A 15,423-nucleotide genomic window follows, 5' to 3' on the forward strand; every position below is an offset into this window, starting at 1 on the left:
CGCTGGTGGCAGCTGCACCAGTGGAGTGGTGATTTATTCGTGTTTTGGGGGCGGAGCCACGGACAGTAACCCTGCATGAGAATTTACCCTACGAAGGCTGTCAGCAGGATCTAAGCGGGATTTTTTGCTTCCCTTTTTTTTATTTTACACCTCTGTGACCCACTTACACCTGATGCACACACACACACACACACAACACACACACACTCAGCACTACAGTCGTACAGTGAGGAAATGAAACTGCCGACAACCTTGAGAGGCTCTGGGTATGGCCAAAGAAAGGTCGAGGCGGATTAGCTGTGAGTCCCCCGCAAGGGACGGTTTGCAGGGTGTGACTGGTTTAGACGGGTGTGTGTCTGCTGTGTGTTTGTGTTTTTTTGTGATTTGACTGCTTGAATGACATGAGTCTCCTGTGTGGCGTCTCTGTGTTCATATGTTAAAATGCACTTGTTCCTTATAACTCACCGTGTGTGTGTGTGTGTTCAGTCATACATGCACAAACAGGTAGGTAGATGGTCAGGCTCTTATTTACTTAGATGTGTTTATCCAGTCTACTCACACACACATACACACACCCTTAATAAGGTGTGTACACTAATGATGAATTGGTGTCTGTATTTCTTGAGATGTTTGTGTGTGTGTGTGTGTGTGTGAGCATGGGCTCCCCACAGTGAGTGAATAACAGAAAATTACCATTTTAATAGGTAAGCTGCCCACCTACACACACACCCGGGAGATTTATCACTCTCAGCAAACTGGTGCCACACTTACAATACAGCAAATAACACACACACACACACACACACACACTGACAGAGAGAGAGTTGTGATGTCAGTGAGCGATGTAATATCTTCTTACCTGCTTCCCTCGAGGGTTTTTTCAGATTCACATCGTCTCACATCACACACACACTGGCTATGTGTGGTCGGGCGTCGCCCTGCTGTGGTGTCAGGTCACGCTGCCACATGCATGGAATGGGGACAGGGCATTGTGGGATGCAGCAGTGTTTTCATGTAGCATCAGGAGGAACCACCACCTCCGACTGTGAGACCCACTGGCCTGAATCGGACCTGGATCCTCAGTACCTCAGGTACACTAAGTTCTGCAAGGTTCTCACATTCTAGAAAACTCACAGACACTCACACCATGCTGAGAAAGAAAACAACCTTCTGAGATATGACCAAATGGAGTTCATAAAGCACTGCAGACCTATAAAAGTGCAGAACTACATCACACTTGACTGGAGATCATGGACCAGATGTGTTGGGGCAGTGGTGTCCTAGCGGTTAAGGAAGCGGCCCCGTAATCAGAAGGTTGCCGGTTCGAATCCCGATCCACCAAGGTGCCACTGAGGTCCCCTTGATGAAAGTCCTGTCCCCACACACTGCTCCCCGGGCTCCTGTCATGGTGCCCACTGCTCACTCAGGGTGATGGTTAAATACAGAGGACACGTTTCGCATGCATGTGTGCTGCAGTGTTCTCTCTCATTATATGTGGAATGGTTCTAATGAACTTTAATAAATGTTCTTCATGTGTCCAGGGGCCCGAGGTCATTCTACAAGTCATTTAGCCCCTTCAGTTCATCCAAAGTGATCAATCAGTGTCTTCAACCAGAATGAATGTGGTGAGAGGAAGTCAATGGTGTCTTCAGCTTCAGCTCATTACTAACGATGATGAGGAACCATCGCGTTCCTCCAAATAGAGGAGCTAATGATGTTCCTGGAAACACCTGGGTTTTTTACACCTTGTTCTACTGGTTTGTGTTCCTCAGTGTTCCTCACTGCTTCACCAGGATCAGAAGAGCTTTATTTCTGTATTTATTGTAAACATGTAGATAATGCAGAAGAACCTTACCATTCTACATTTTTCAATGGGTTTAAACCCTTCTCTATGTCCTTGGAAGTAACTTGTTACCATCATTCCATGTTTATTAGCAATAAGGAGTGTTAATATAATTTTTTTTAAATTCTCCCGAAATGATATCCCTTCATCATTAACTCATCATAATTTCCTGTACAAAAACTGTCGCTGAAATGAGCTTCTAATTCATTACTTTATTAACCTATAAAACTGATCCTTCAAACCACTGAGGCTGTTCTCCACCTCCTCCCATTGTTCCCTTCTGAGGAGCAGAATGCGAGAAGAGCAGCGTGATGGCGAGAAGGAGACAGGTGGAGGGGAATGAGGGGTGGAGGAGTGGAAGGGAGAGCCGTCCTGCTCCCCATCTGTTGCTGACCTTCACCTAGTTGCATCTCCAGATCCAAGAAGACCAGCAGGTGCAGTTGTGTCTGTCTGCCTCAGAGAGTGTGTTTTCTTCTCATCTCACCACTGTGACAGTGACCTTCATGCAGGTCGTACAGGTGTGTAATTATATCAAATCTTGGTACTAGTAGAAGCACCAAGTTGATAAAATCGGCGTCGGAGGTGCTGCAGATTCTGACTTGTCGCCAGTGTTGCTACTGCAGGATCACAACTTAATTAAATTCTGCCCGATTAATGCCAGAAGAAATGTAATGTAGACGAATGTAACGTAATCCAAAAAAAAAAAATACTGATTATGATGCAAGGGTTCCCAGCAGAACATTCACCAGAACATCACACATCCACATGATTCATAAGACAAGGACCGTTCTGGTCATTGTAGGAGGTTTTGTTGGTGGCCACGGGTCAGCACGGTCACCCTCACCAGTCTGCAGCTCCCAGACACACCCTCCTGGTTCAGCATGAACTTCTCCACTGGACCGAGATGCAGTAGCTCTTCTGTTTCACCGCCACCTAGCCGCTCTGGTCAATTCGTGCATGTACCAGTCGAAACAAGTCTTCCTAATGTAATGGCTGGTCGTGTTAGACTGTGAGAAGTGTCAAATATCAACGCCTCCACGTCCGGTGATTATTACTGTAAATGCAAATTCTGGTGAGATGGCCGTATTCTGTTTTCTTCACACATTTTTAGATGTTTACAGTCCAAATGAAGTCTTTTAAGTGTGTGTGTTTGTTTGCTCTATTTAATCCAGATGAGGGCGCGTGGGTGGAAGCACTGAGGGAGTTCATCCTAGGGTTGCTGTCTATGAAACAGAAGGAGAATCAGGAAGAAATGATCCACATGGAGATCAGCAGGTGTGTATGAGTGTGTGTGTGCGTGTGTGTGGTCTTTTTGGTCACACTGAGGACCGAACCAGGAACATTTTGGGAACATTTTGGATCTACACTGGAGACATGAAGTCCATCTTCCATCTGGACATTAGCTGCTCAGCACCTTTGCTGAGTCTTGGTTCCTTTCTATTCTTGTTCAGGGAGGTGTTCCTTCTAATGTTGCCTCACCGGACCAGAAAACTGATGTTATAGACTGATAATTGCATGTGAGCAATAGAGAGAGAGACAAAGTGAAGTGATTGTCACATGTGATACACAGCAGCACAGCACACGGTGCACACAGTGAAATTTGTCCTCTGCATTTAACCCATCACCCTGTGTGAGCAGTGGGCAGCCATGACAGGCGCCCGGGGAGCAGTGTGTGGGGACGGTGCTTTGCTCAGTGGCACCTCAGTGGCACCTTGGCGGATCGGAATTCGAACCGGCAACCTCCTGATTACGGGGCCGCTTCCTTAACCGCTAGGCCACCACTGTCCCGGTAGAGAGCATAGAAATCTGATGGTAGATCTGATATGTACAGGTTATGACGGAATCCTGCTGATGGTCACTTCCTGCCTCAGGTCCTCACAGCGCGTTCTGAGTAAAGTTCTGGCTGAAGGTACGTTTCTCGGCTAGAGCACATCAGGGGGTTCCTGACCAGTAGCCTCCTATACACTCATCATTCATTCACACTGCAGCACGTGTGTGTGTGTGTGTTTTGTATTTGTGCAATAAACAAGGTGGATTCCCTATAGGAAATATGAGCACACACACTCAGTTATTGCAAACACAGCTCCCAACTAGAGCAAAATCACCATCTCATTAATTATTCAGAATGATTATGCAAAAATAAATTCTCTATCACTCATCAACTTTATGCCATCTGGTCATTAGATTGATCTGCTTGAACACACACACACACACACACACATTCATACATACCCTGTACCCTTGTAACCCACCTGACATACACATACACACACAGAGAACATAATCAATCCTGGAGGGCTGCTTTTCGGCGCAGCCGCATCCGTTCAATTTCTACACACATACATGTTTAGAGCGATCTCACTGCTGGATTAATCAATACGAAATATGCACACACACCAACACTACAGCAGGGGCTGATCAATACACTGCATTTGTTCAATTAAACTTGCTGTGCTGCGCAGATGAATGAAGTTGTTCGATATTGATGTTGTTCGTTCACCCCAAACACAACACCAACACACACACACACACACACACTTGCACCGCCCGATGACTGCGGCTGACCACTCTGGTCCAGGAAGACTGGTTTATTACCCAGCATGCAGTTCTGAAGTCCATCTTCAAACCAAATGTAAACAGATCAATCACATTCTCCGTTAGGAGAGAGTAAATGTGTAAAAAACGATGCATGTATTCAGAAACCAGGCTCGGGGGTCATGGGTCAAGGGTCATCAGGGTCGTCCTGTGATGACCCCAGTCTCCGGCGGAGGTTCAGTGGAGATTCTGGATGAGAGTAATTAACCAAGAGATGGAGAACATAAAATATCATCAACACACACACAGACAGTCAGGACACCTGTTCACCTGCCTGTACACCTGTCCATCTGGTCCACACACTCGAGTCCATCTGCTGTCCTCATCCACTTCTTGTGGGTCGGAGGTCAGGAGTGACACTTGTTAATTAACTGTCACAGATATGATCGTGGGCGGCACGGACAGAAACCGCACTACTCAGGACACAGGACAGCAGACGGTCCAGAGTCCCCGCCGGGGAACCATGTCCCGCTCTGTTTCCCTGCAGCTCAGCACACACTAACAAACCAGAATGGGGGCAAAGGTCACATGGTCCTCAGACTGGCGGGCGTGGCAGAGCTTCAGAGATCAAATCATATAATAATGTCTGTATGTAGACCAATCACTGTCCACAGAGAACCTGATCAGAAAGTGGTCCAACCTGGGGGCTGAGGAACACAGCTAAACAAGTAAACAAGCAAAAACCCACCTTGGAACGTAATGTTGTATCAATCCATCATCGTGTCACCAACTTCCTGGTTAAAATTCTGATCACGTCCTAAGCCTTTTGTAAGGAAAATGTCCAATTTCCTGGGTTCTGCTAGAAGTTGAAATCTCCAGTAGCTAAATAACTGTAGTTTCATTTAGTGGTTTGATGCAACCATGTCAATCCAGGAATTATGGTCCAGATTATGAAAAGACAAGAGCCTTAAACATGGAATTTCTGGTCGGTGATTCTGAATGACCTGCTCAACATCTTATCACCATGACTTCAGAAGCACCTGGGTCTCCTCTCCATCTGCTTCTGTGAAATATGGTTGAAGACATCTTTCCATTAGCTACATTTGAGGGTTAATGCAGGCCTAGTGAATCAGGAATCATGAATCATGAATCTCCTGCAGCCTCAGCAAATCCTGACAACTCGGCACACATGCATTTATACAAAAATGAAGACACAGAGTTCTGATGAGGGCTGACAGTGACAAGTGACAAAAGATCTGCTTATGCCATTGGACAATGTCTGCATTTCAATGCTCATCTTGCTGCATCCGATTCTGCTGAACAGGTTAGAACCTCTTGTGGGAATCAGACGCTGTGGTTTAATTCATATCGAGCTGGTTGATACACGCTCACAAGACTCCAGGCTCCTGCTGGTACAGAGAATGAACAGGTTCTCAGCAGGTGGACGAGCTTCTGCTACAGAGCAGAACAGCCTTCCTGCTAATGTTCGGAACTCAGATACGGTGTCAATATTCAAGTCCAGGCACATCTTTTTATGAAGCATTCCATAACAGTTAAAACTCACAAATACTATGACGTTCATCTCACCTAGGCTGTACTAGATAGTCCACCGGATAGTCCACACAGACATCTACCACCCACCCAAGTCTAATGTGTTTCTCTAGATTCAATAGAGTGGCTCTAGATCCTGGTTCCTGGCATGGAGCTGCTGACAAGATGACCCAGCATGAGGGTCACCACAGCCACCAACACCGTAACAACTAAAGCGTCAGGGATCTTCATATGGACCAGTGACATCATAACGGACACGTAGTGTTGACCATGACACTCTGCACTGTCCAGCACCTCCAAACATGGACAGATCCTTTCTTCGGTTCACCATGTTGGACTATTTATTACCATTCCTGCTCTGATACCTACTGGACACTTGCTCCAGGTTTCTTCCGTATGGGGTGTGTCACCATATTTTTCTGCTCTGTATATATGAGGGTGGTGAACATCGGTGAGCTGATTATGGTGTTTACTGGTGAACCCGAGCTCAGGCTCTTCCACCAGTCCACGATGCTAATTAATAAACTAATTAGTCCTGGCCGGCTCTTTCCGGATAAGACTGGATACCCCTGGATCCGCATCATTAACATAAATCTCCATAAATTATCATGGGTTCTACATAATTCAGGCAGGGCTGCTCCTATCAGGTTCTCGCAGCGCTGTAATTATGGTTTCGTAACAGAGTTCGAATAATGTTGTGAGCTGCAATTACAGCACCGCTCGTTCCCTAAAAAGATTCCTCAAGTCAAGGAAGATCAGAAGAACGTTCCCGCAGTTCCCACACTGTTGGACTGTTGTTAGAACATCAGAAGCGGCTGAAACTATTACGCAGCTGCCGAACCGCTTCTGGAAGGTGGGACCTGTGGTGCCGAGGTGGCCATCGTCATGACAACAACGGTGAAACAGCGGCGAAGCTCCGTTCTCTAGTTCTCTATGCACCCAGAGCAGATCCAGATCCTAACTTGGTTGGTAAAAATAGATAAAAAGTCCCGACGGGCAGGAGTGAGGGGTGTGCAGGACCCGTGGATCTACCAGGGAGCAGCTGCAACCAGTGATTCTGAGTATGATTTAATCAGATGATGATAAACACACACACACACATTCTGTCTTACACACTTCTTCTTCCTTCTTCTATGCACGATGTGCACACACACATACACACTTCCCGTCAGAAAATCTGATGAGCCAATCACAACCCAGATTTGATCAGCCTGTGATCTGTTGATCTTTTGCCTACATCTGTTCTGAAGTGTGTGTGTGTGTGTGTGTGTGTGTGTGTGTGTGTGAGAGAGAGAGAGATGACCGTGGAAGGATCTGTCATGTGATTGGCGGAGTGAATTAAAGAGAATCGCCCTTCACACTCAGAGTCGCGGTGTGGGGGAGGAGCCACAGGCCACGTCTCATCTCCAGATGTTCCATTTTTACTCGTTAACCTGCATCTATGGTTTCTACTGCTGCTGCGTCCTTCATGGAGATAATACACACACACACACACACACACAAACCAAACAGAACTCCTGTGGTGTGTCGCTCCCTTTACATGGCTCCTGGGCGACAGAATGGGAACGTCGAGAGCCGCTGCTGTTCTCGGGGACAAGATTCTAGAACATCAGGGTTCCAATTCCCAAACGGCCCACAACAACCCACACACACACAGAGAGAGAGAGAGAGAGAGAGAGAGAGAGAGAGAGAAAACCCCAAAGGTGTGTTTAATGCCTGCCTCACCGTACACCTGAGTCCCTCTTGCGGCTCATTAATGAATAAATGAGAGGGAGAGGATTAATTATTCACCCGTTAACGGCCCTTTAATGACTCCATTACAGCCACTGTACATCCCCCGCAGTGCGACTAGAACATGTGATGAGGGCTGAGATCACAGACAAGATCACAGAAGCTGGTCCAGACGCTGACCGCTGGAGATAACACACACACACACACACACACACTGCATGGGTAAAGGAGATAAACCAGGGTACATGATGAAAAACACTTTCACGTGCAGCATAATGGGTTCTGGCCCATAGAAAGACGTGAAGGAACCAGCTTCCAGATCTATGGGTTCTGGTCTATAGAAAGACGTGAAGGAAATATGACCTTCTTAAGACTCACCACCTAACAGCGGACCCACTTCCAGCAATGTGGGTTCTGGCCTACAGAAAGACATGAAGGAACCAGCTTCCAGAACTATGGGTTCTGGTCTACAGAAAGATGTGAAGGAAGCACGGTCTTCTAAAGACTCATCATCTAAAACCGGACCCACTTCCAGCAATGTGGGTTCTGGCCTATAGAAAGATGTGAAAGAACCAGCTTCCAGAACTATGGGTTCTGGCCTACAGAAAGACGTGAAGGAACCATGGTCTTCTAAAGACTTATCATCTAACACCGGACCCACTTCCAGCAATGTGGGTTCTGGCCAATAGAAAGATGTGAAGGAACCATGGTCTTCTAAAGACTCATCATCTAACAGCGGACCCACTTCCAGCAATGTGGGTTCTGGCCTATAGAAAGATGTGAAAGAACCAGCTTCCAGAACTATGGGTTCTGGCCTACAGAAAGACGTGAAGGAACCATGGTCTTCTAAAGACTTATCATCTAACACCGGACCCACTTCCAGCAATGTGGGTTCTGGCCAATAGAAAGACGTGAAGGAACCATGGTCTTCTAAAGACTTATCATCTAGCACCGGATCCACTTCCAGCAATGTGAGTTCTGGCCCATAGAAAGACGTGAAGGAACCAGCTTCCAGATCTATGGGTTCTGGTCTATAGAAAGACGTGAAGGAAATATGACCTTCGTAAGGCTCACCACCTAACAGCGGACCGGATTCCAGCAATGTGAGTTCTGGCCTACAGAAAGACGTGAAGGAACCATGGTCTTCTAAAGACTCATCATCTAAAACCGGACCCACTTCCAGCAATGTGGGTTCTGGCCTATAGAAAGATGTGAAAGAACCAGCTTCCAGAACTATGGGTTCTGGCCTACAGAAAGACGTGAAGGAACCATGGTCTTCTAAAGACTTATCATCTAACACCGGACCCACTTCCAGCAATGTGGGTTCTGGCCAATAGAAAGATGTGAAGGAACCATGGTCTTCTAAAGACTCATCATCTAACAGCGGACCCACTTCCAGCAATGTGGGTTCTGGCCTATAGAAAGATGTGAAAGAACCAGCTTCCAGAACTATGGGTTCTGGCCTACAGAAAGACGTGAAGGAACCATGGTCTTCTAAAGACTTATCATCTAACACCGGACCCACTTCCAGCAATGTGGGTTCTGGCCAATAGAAAGACGTGAAGGAACCATGGTCTTCTAAAGACTTATCATCTAGCACCGGATCCACTTCCAGCAATGTGAGTTCTGGCCCATAGAAAGACGTGAAGGAACCAGCTTCCAGATCTATGGGTTCTGGTCTATAGAAAGACGTGAAGGAAATATGACCTTCGTAAGGCTCACCACCTAACAGCGGACCGGATTCCAGCAATGTGAGTTCTGGCCTACAGAAAGACGTGAAGGAACCATGGTCTTCTAAAGACTCATCATCTAAAACCGGACCCACTTCCAGCAATGTGGGTTCTGGCCTATAGAAAGATGTGAAAGAACCAGCTTCCAGAACTATGGGTTCTGGCCAATAGAAAGACGTGAAGGAACCATGGTCTTCTAAAGACTTATCATCTAACACCGGATCCACTTCCAGCAATGTGGGTTCTGGCCAATAGAAAGACGTGAAGGAACCATGGTCTTCTAAAGACTCATCACCTAACAGCGGACCCACTTCCAGCAATGTGGGTTCTGGCCCATAGAAAGATGTGAAAGAACCAGCTTCCAGAACTATGGGTTCCGGCCTATAGAAAGACGTGAAGGAACCATGGTCTTCTAAAGACTTATCATCTAACACCGGACCCACTTCCAGCAATGTGGGTTCCGGCCTATAGAAAGACGTGAAGGAACCATGGTCTTCTAAAGACTCATCATCTAACACCGGACCCACTTCCAGCAATGTGGGTTCCGGCCTATAGAAAGACGTGAAGGAACCATGGTCTTCTAAAGACTCATCACCTAACAGCGGACCCACTTCCAGCAATGTGGGTTCCGGCCTATAGAAAGACGTGAAGGAACCATGGTCTTCTAAAGACTCGCCACAGAACAGCAGATTAATGAAGAGCTGGTTGGTGCTTCACTGCTTCTACAGGCTGTATTTACATCTCCAGGCTCTGGTCTAATGAGTTGCCGCTGCCCTCCTTTCTCGACTCTTTGTTTCTTCTGCACTCGGTTGTCTTAAAAAACCAGGAAGAAACACAAAAATAAAGATCAAAGCGTTTAAGGCCCAATTATCAGCGCTGAGAACCAGATTAGGGCTGAAGAGAGCGGCGGGGCGGGCGGGGCTCCATTAAACCGGAGAAGAGAAGAGGAGCAGGAATCTTCGCCCGGGAGGGAATCTGCGCCGCTGATCCTCAACTTCAAAGAGGCTTTTCGGCGGCGCACAGACACCGTCAGATGGACGTGGTTAATTAACGCCACGCAGGCGGGATGTGACACGCATTCACGTTAAGCCGGCTCCGCCCGGTCACCTGACCAGCTGACCAACGCCGTGGATGCATCCGAGATCAGGAGGCTGATTTGGAGGGCCAAGGGGAATTCTACTGCTGCTCTCTGCAGGCTCCGCCCCTTTCGGCCCGGTCCGTAGGGACAGCGCGTGTCATCAGCGTTTTAGGTTCTGGACAACTTCCTGGGAAAAGACTTTTGTGGACAAGCAGGGCTGTGCACCTTCGTCTCCTCGCTTTAACGCCACACTGTGTGCTGAGTTACTGTGAACCTGTCACGACCATGGTGGCATGGCGAAGCAGGTGAACGGACATGAAGACGAGATGACGAGGAAGAAGGACGCATTGGCACGACGTCGAGAAACCGGGGTTTAATGGGTGAAGAACTGGACAGGGGACACATCCGGCAACATGGTGAACATGTAACACAGCAAAGACCCAACGGAGAACAGACACAAACAGGGCGGCTTTATACATTAGACACAGGTGAACACAATCAGGGAACATTACACAGGACTAACGTGAAACTCCGGTCCGGAGTAACCCCTTCCGGACCGGATCACGACAGAACCTGTGGAACATTGTGTTGACCCAGCAGCATTTACTGTGGACTGGAGGCGGTTCCATGAATTTATTCTCTGACTTGATCTTTGGAACGTTGCTGTGAGACATGAAGACAGAACATGAGTAGAACTCTGCAGCTCTGCATGAGAGAACTTGGTTTCCCTCGTAACCCCATGAGAACGTTTCATTTATTGATCAGGGTTTTCAATGCTTTGCCGAGGTCACAGCTGTCGGCATCGCACTCGAAACAAATTAATAACGCTGACCCCTGACCCCTGTGCACCACAGAGGAGCTCTTCACGCCCCCCTCCGGAGCGGCGCCGAACCAATCAATCCTTCAGGCGGCCATTAGCAGCCGGGAACAAGACGCCGGAGTCGAGGTTCTGGCTCCGCACATCTCCAGGGGCGATGCTCATCAGCGCTGCCGATAATGACGCTAATTACAGGAAGCTCCTTCACTTCCCACAACGCCTTCATCATCCTACACGCATCTCCAGAGCGGTTCCTCCACCACGGAGCCTGTACACACACTGATACCGGCCATCAGCAGCGCGCGAGGAAACGTATCTGATACGCCGCAGCTGGCGGCAGAGCCGGAATCTCGTCCGGAATCTCGTCCGGCCCGGCGAGGAGCATGCAAAGTGTGGTCTGAGCTCCGATCTGCCTCACCTCCAGCTGTGCGTAGAGTTCAGACGGAACTTTCTCCACACTCACATGTTCAATTACACTTTCCTGGGACTCACAATCGGGGTCCAGAACTGGCAACGTTCCCCTGGGACACGCCCATGTTGACCTGGTCTCGCTGCACATACCGACATTACAGTTTTTTCTGATGGCTTAAACCCTAACTGTGATTCTTATAGCACAATTGCTAAACTATTAATACTTATAGCAAAACCACTCACTGAGTTTGCAAAACTAAAAGCACAAACACTGCTTTGCACTCAGTTTGCAATTTTGTAACACACACTTTGCAAAACTGTAGGCACAATTCACTGCACAACACTCTTTTTGCAGAGCTTTAAACACAACTCACTGCTTACACTCAATTACCAAATTTCCAACACACTCCTAGCAAAATTATACACATGTATGGCTATCATTAACACTATTTTGCCAACTGTCTGGCACACTTTCACATGTGAAAACTGTTTTAGAAAATTAGTTCACTTTGCAATCAGCCTAAGCACTTTAAATAAGCCACAGGTAAGCTGTCTATGTGGAGTACAATGGAAGGAGCAGGAAGAGTGAGAATCAGAGGAGGCCGAGAATTCCTAGACGTCCAGATGTTGGGGGCAGAGGAAGAATGTTCACTCCAGAGCAAGAGACCCATATAGTGAACATGGTGATTGCCAATAATGCAATAAAACTGCACGAATACAGCAGCGCATAATTGATAATGACACCATCTTTCAAAATATACACAGTGCAAGCATTTCTGCACTAAGTCATGTACTTGCGTGCCACAGAATAAAAATGAAGCAAATTTACAGAGTTCCTTTCGAGAGAAACACAGAACGTGTAAAGCAACTGTGATATGACTATGTGCAGGTAAGCTATAGTGTCATTGGTTCTGAATTTGGAAGTGCATACTGTGGTGCTGTGCATGGGCCTGATGTGTTGCATTTGTTTTGTCTTGTCCAGAGAGTGATGGAACTAGAAGCAGATGCCATAGGACATGAGATACTTTTTGTAGATGAGGCCGGTTTTAACCTCAGTAAAACCAGGAGACGTGGCAGGAACATTATTGGACACCGTGCCATCATCAATGTCCCAGGACAACGAGGTGGTAACATAACCATGTGTGCAGCTATAGGCCAAAATGGTGTTGTTCACCATCATGCAACCATAGGCCCATACAACACTGCACACATTATGGCATTCCTGGACACCTTACATGACATGCTCACTGTTCAGAGACCAGAGCATACCCGATATGTCATCATATGGGACAATGTTAGTTTCCATAAGGCTGCTTTGGTCTGCAGCTGGTTTACAGACCCCCCATCCTTCATGGCACTCAAGCTCCCTCCATACTCTCCATTCTTAAATCCCATCGAGGAGTTCTTCTCTGCCTGGCGCTGGAAAGTGTACAACCGTCATCCTCATCAACAGGTAGCCCTTCTACAGGCAATGGAGGAGGCATGTGGAGATATTGACCAGGCATCATGTCAGGCCTGGATACGCCATTCAAGGGGATATTTTCTCCGGTGCCTTGGACTGGAGGATATCGCATGCGATGTGGACGAAATTTTGTGGCCGGACCCAGAAAGACGACATGATGTAGGCTGATTGTCCTTTTTTTTTTTTTTTCCTTTTTTTTGTGAAATTACCATTTTGTGTTCTGACTTTTTTTATGAGTGTGAATAAACACCAATACTTGAAGTTCGGATCCTTGTATGTTTACATGACACTATGACAAAAGTATGACCTCATATTGACATCTGTACACAGAGAAAGCAAAAACCAGATGTGTTTTGTATTCATACCATCAGTGTGCAGTTGGCGCGTTGTGTGCTTAGTAGATGATGGCTTGTGTGTACTGTTTGATACGAAAACACCATTTTTACGAAGGTGTGAAGAGTTAATCTAGCTGTGTTCGCTTTTGCAAGAGAACTACAATGTTTTGATAATTGGGTGAAAGGTTTTCTTATTTGTGTGTAGAGTTTTGCAAAAATAGCCAATAGTTACAAAAAATGTGCTTAAACAATCAGAAAAAACTGTAACACACAAATATGTTATATTCTCAAGTTGTCTACTCAGGATTACACACACACAGTGTTAATAATCATTCATTTTCATTATTATGAAGATGGTGTAATCTATCTATCTATCTATCTATCTATCTATCTATCTATCTATCTATCTATCTATCTATCTATCTATCTATCTATCTATCTATCTATCTATCTATCTATCTATCTATCTATCTATCTATCTATCTATCTATGAATGATGTGGCTCATGTTGATTCTCTGTCTTCTAGATAAATTTGTCAGGACGTCTCTGGTGGGGTTTGGACAGGAACATGAACGATCTTGCAGGAAGTGAAGTGTATGTGTGTGTGTGTGTGTGTATATGTGTGTGTGTGTGTGCCCCTGGATGATGAGAGGCGTGTTGAGAGCCTCGCTCTTCATCCCGGCGTTTCACACTCTGCAGCGGTCAGACATCAGCAGACGTCCCTGCACCCCGGGGACAGGGACCCTGCTATAAAAATGCCAGTGGATGGCACAGGGTGCATTCTGGGACGGTCTGAGGTCAACTGTTCCTTTCCGGCCGCTTTCACCGCATCTCTTCACTTTATAAAGAGCGCAGAACGATGTCAGTCGTGACATTCCGGTTAGTCTTTAACAGCGTTCCCCAGCCCAGATCCTGATTCTGCTCCGGAGCCTCTTCACGGCCTCTGAGGAACAGGACCGCGACGTTCCACGCGGACGTTTGGAAAACGGAGGAAGAACCGTATGCAAATAAGGAAGGGGGCCACATCAAGGAAGCATCAGCGTAAGCAGAACGAGCGCGAGAGAGACGCTTCTGCTTACCGTCTGACTTTCTTCAAGGTTACCTCCACCACTCTCCTCCTCCAGGTTCTGCAGCGTGGACACATTTTATATCTCTCCTCTCTCTGTGGTCAGTTCAATTAAAGCACCGTCCCGATGGCGTGGGACGTGTGGTCCGGGGGACCTGATCAGCAAGGTCTTACTGAATTTACAAATCAGAATGTTCACAAATCTGCACCGACAATAACTCGTAGATTGAATTATTAATGGATTAAAGGAATTGGGCTGAGGTGGAGACGCTGAGACGAGCGGGTGGACTGGTGGACAGAATGAAGATGGGACAGTGGATATTAGATGAAAGGTAACTCCGTAATAATGTTCACGCCATCAAAGTGTCCAAGGTCTGTGTTCTGGAGAGAGACACACACACACGCACACGTCCCAGCGCGCCTTCTTTTGAGTTTGCTCAGTTTGTTTCTATGGCAACAATGGCCTTTTCATGAAGAGTAAAATAACGCCGCTGGGTGATGCTGAGTTTTTTCATTAAGCTGAGTGAGTGTGAGTGTGAGTGTGTGTGTGTGTGTACACCCATCTTTATTTGTCTATACGTGCAGATTTGTGCACGCGTGTGTATCTGTGTGTGTGTGTGTGTGTGTGTTATTTACTGCCCTTGCTGGGTGCCGCGTTCTCTATTTCAGCCTCTCTCTGGCGAAAGAATAATTATCCACCCCACCCACCCACCCACCCCACCTTCACGTTCTCCCACTCCCAGAGGAGCTCATTACTCCAATTGGCTTCAGGACCTTCTGCTGATCGCATCACACACACACAAACTATGTTCTATGCGTGTACCTGTGGTGTTGTGTATCCCCAGAGTGTGTGTGAGTGTGTG

The 15,423-nt window shown here is 47.0% G+C and overlaps 1 long non-coding RNA gene across 1 annotated transcript; it reads left to right on the plus strand.

Annotated features, from left to right (window-relative positions):
- The first annotated feature begins 3,014 nt into the window (after window positions 1-3,014).
- Window positions 3,015-13,191, plus strand: LOC114778466 (uncharacterized). The gene is made up of 3 exons (XR_003746395.1): window positions 3,015-3,118; window positions 3,675-3,752; window positions 12,679-13,191. It is a non-coding gene; the product is annotated as an uncharacterized LOC114778466 (long non-coding RNA).
- The last annotated feature ends 2,232 nt before the right edge of the window (window positions 13,192-15,423 follow it).

This window comes from Denticeps clupeoides, unplaced genomic scaffold, assembly GCF_900700375.1.
Source record: "Denticeps clupeoides unplaced genomic scaffold, fDenClu1.1, whole genome shotgun sequence".
Classification (NCBI taxonomy): domain Eukaryota; kingdom Metazoa; phylum Chordata; class Actinopteri; order Clupeiformes; family Denticipitidae; genus Denticeps; species Denticeps clupeoides.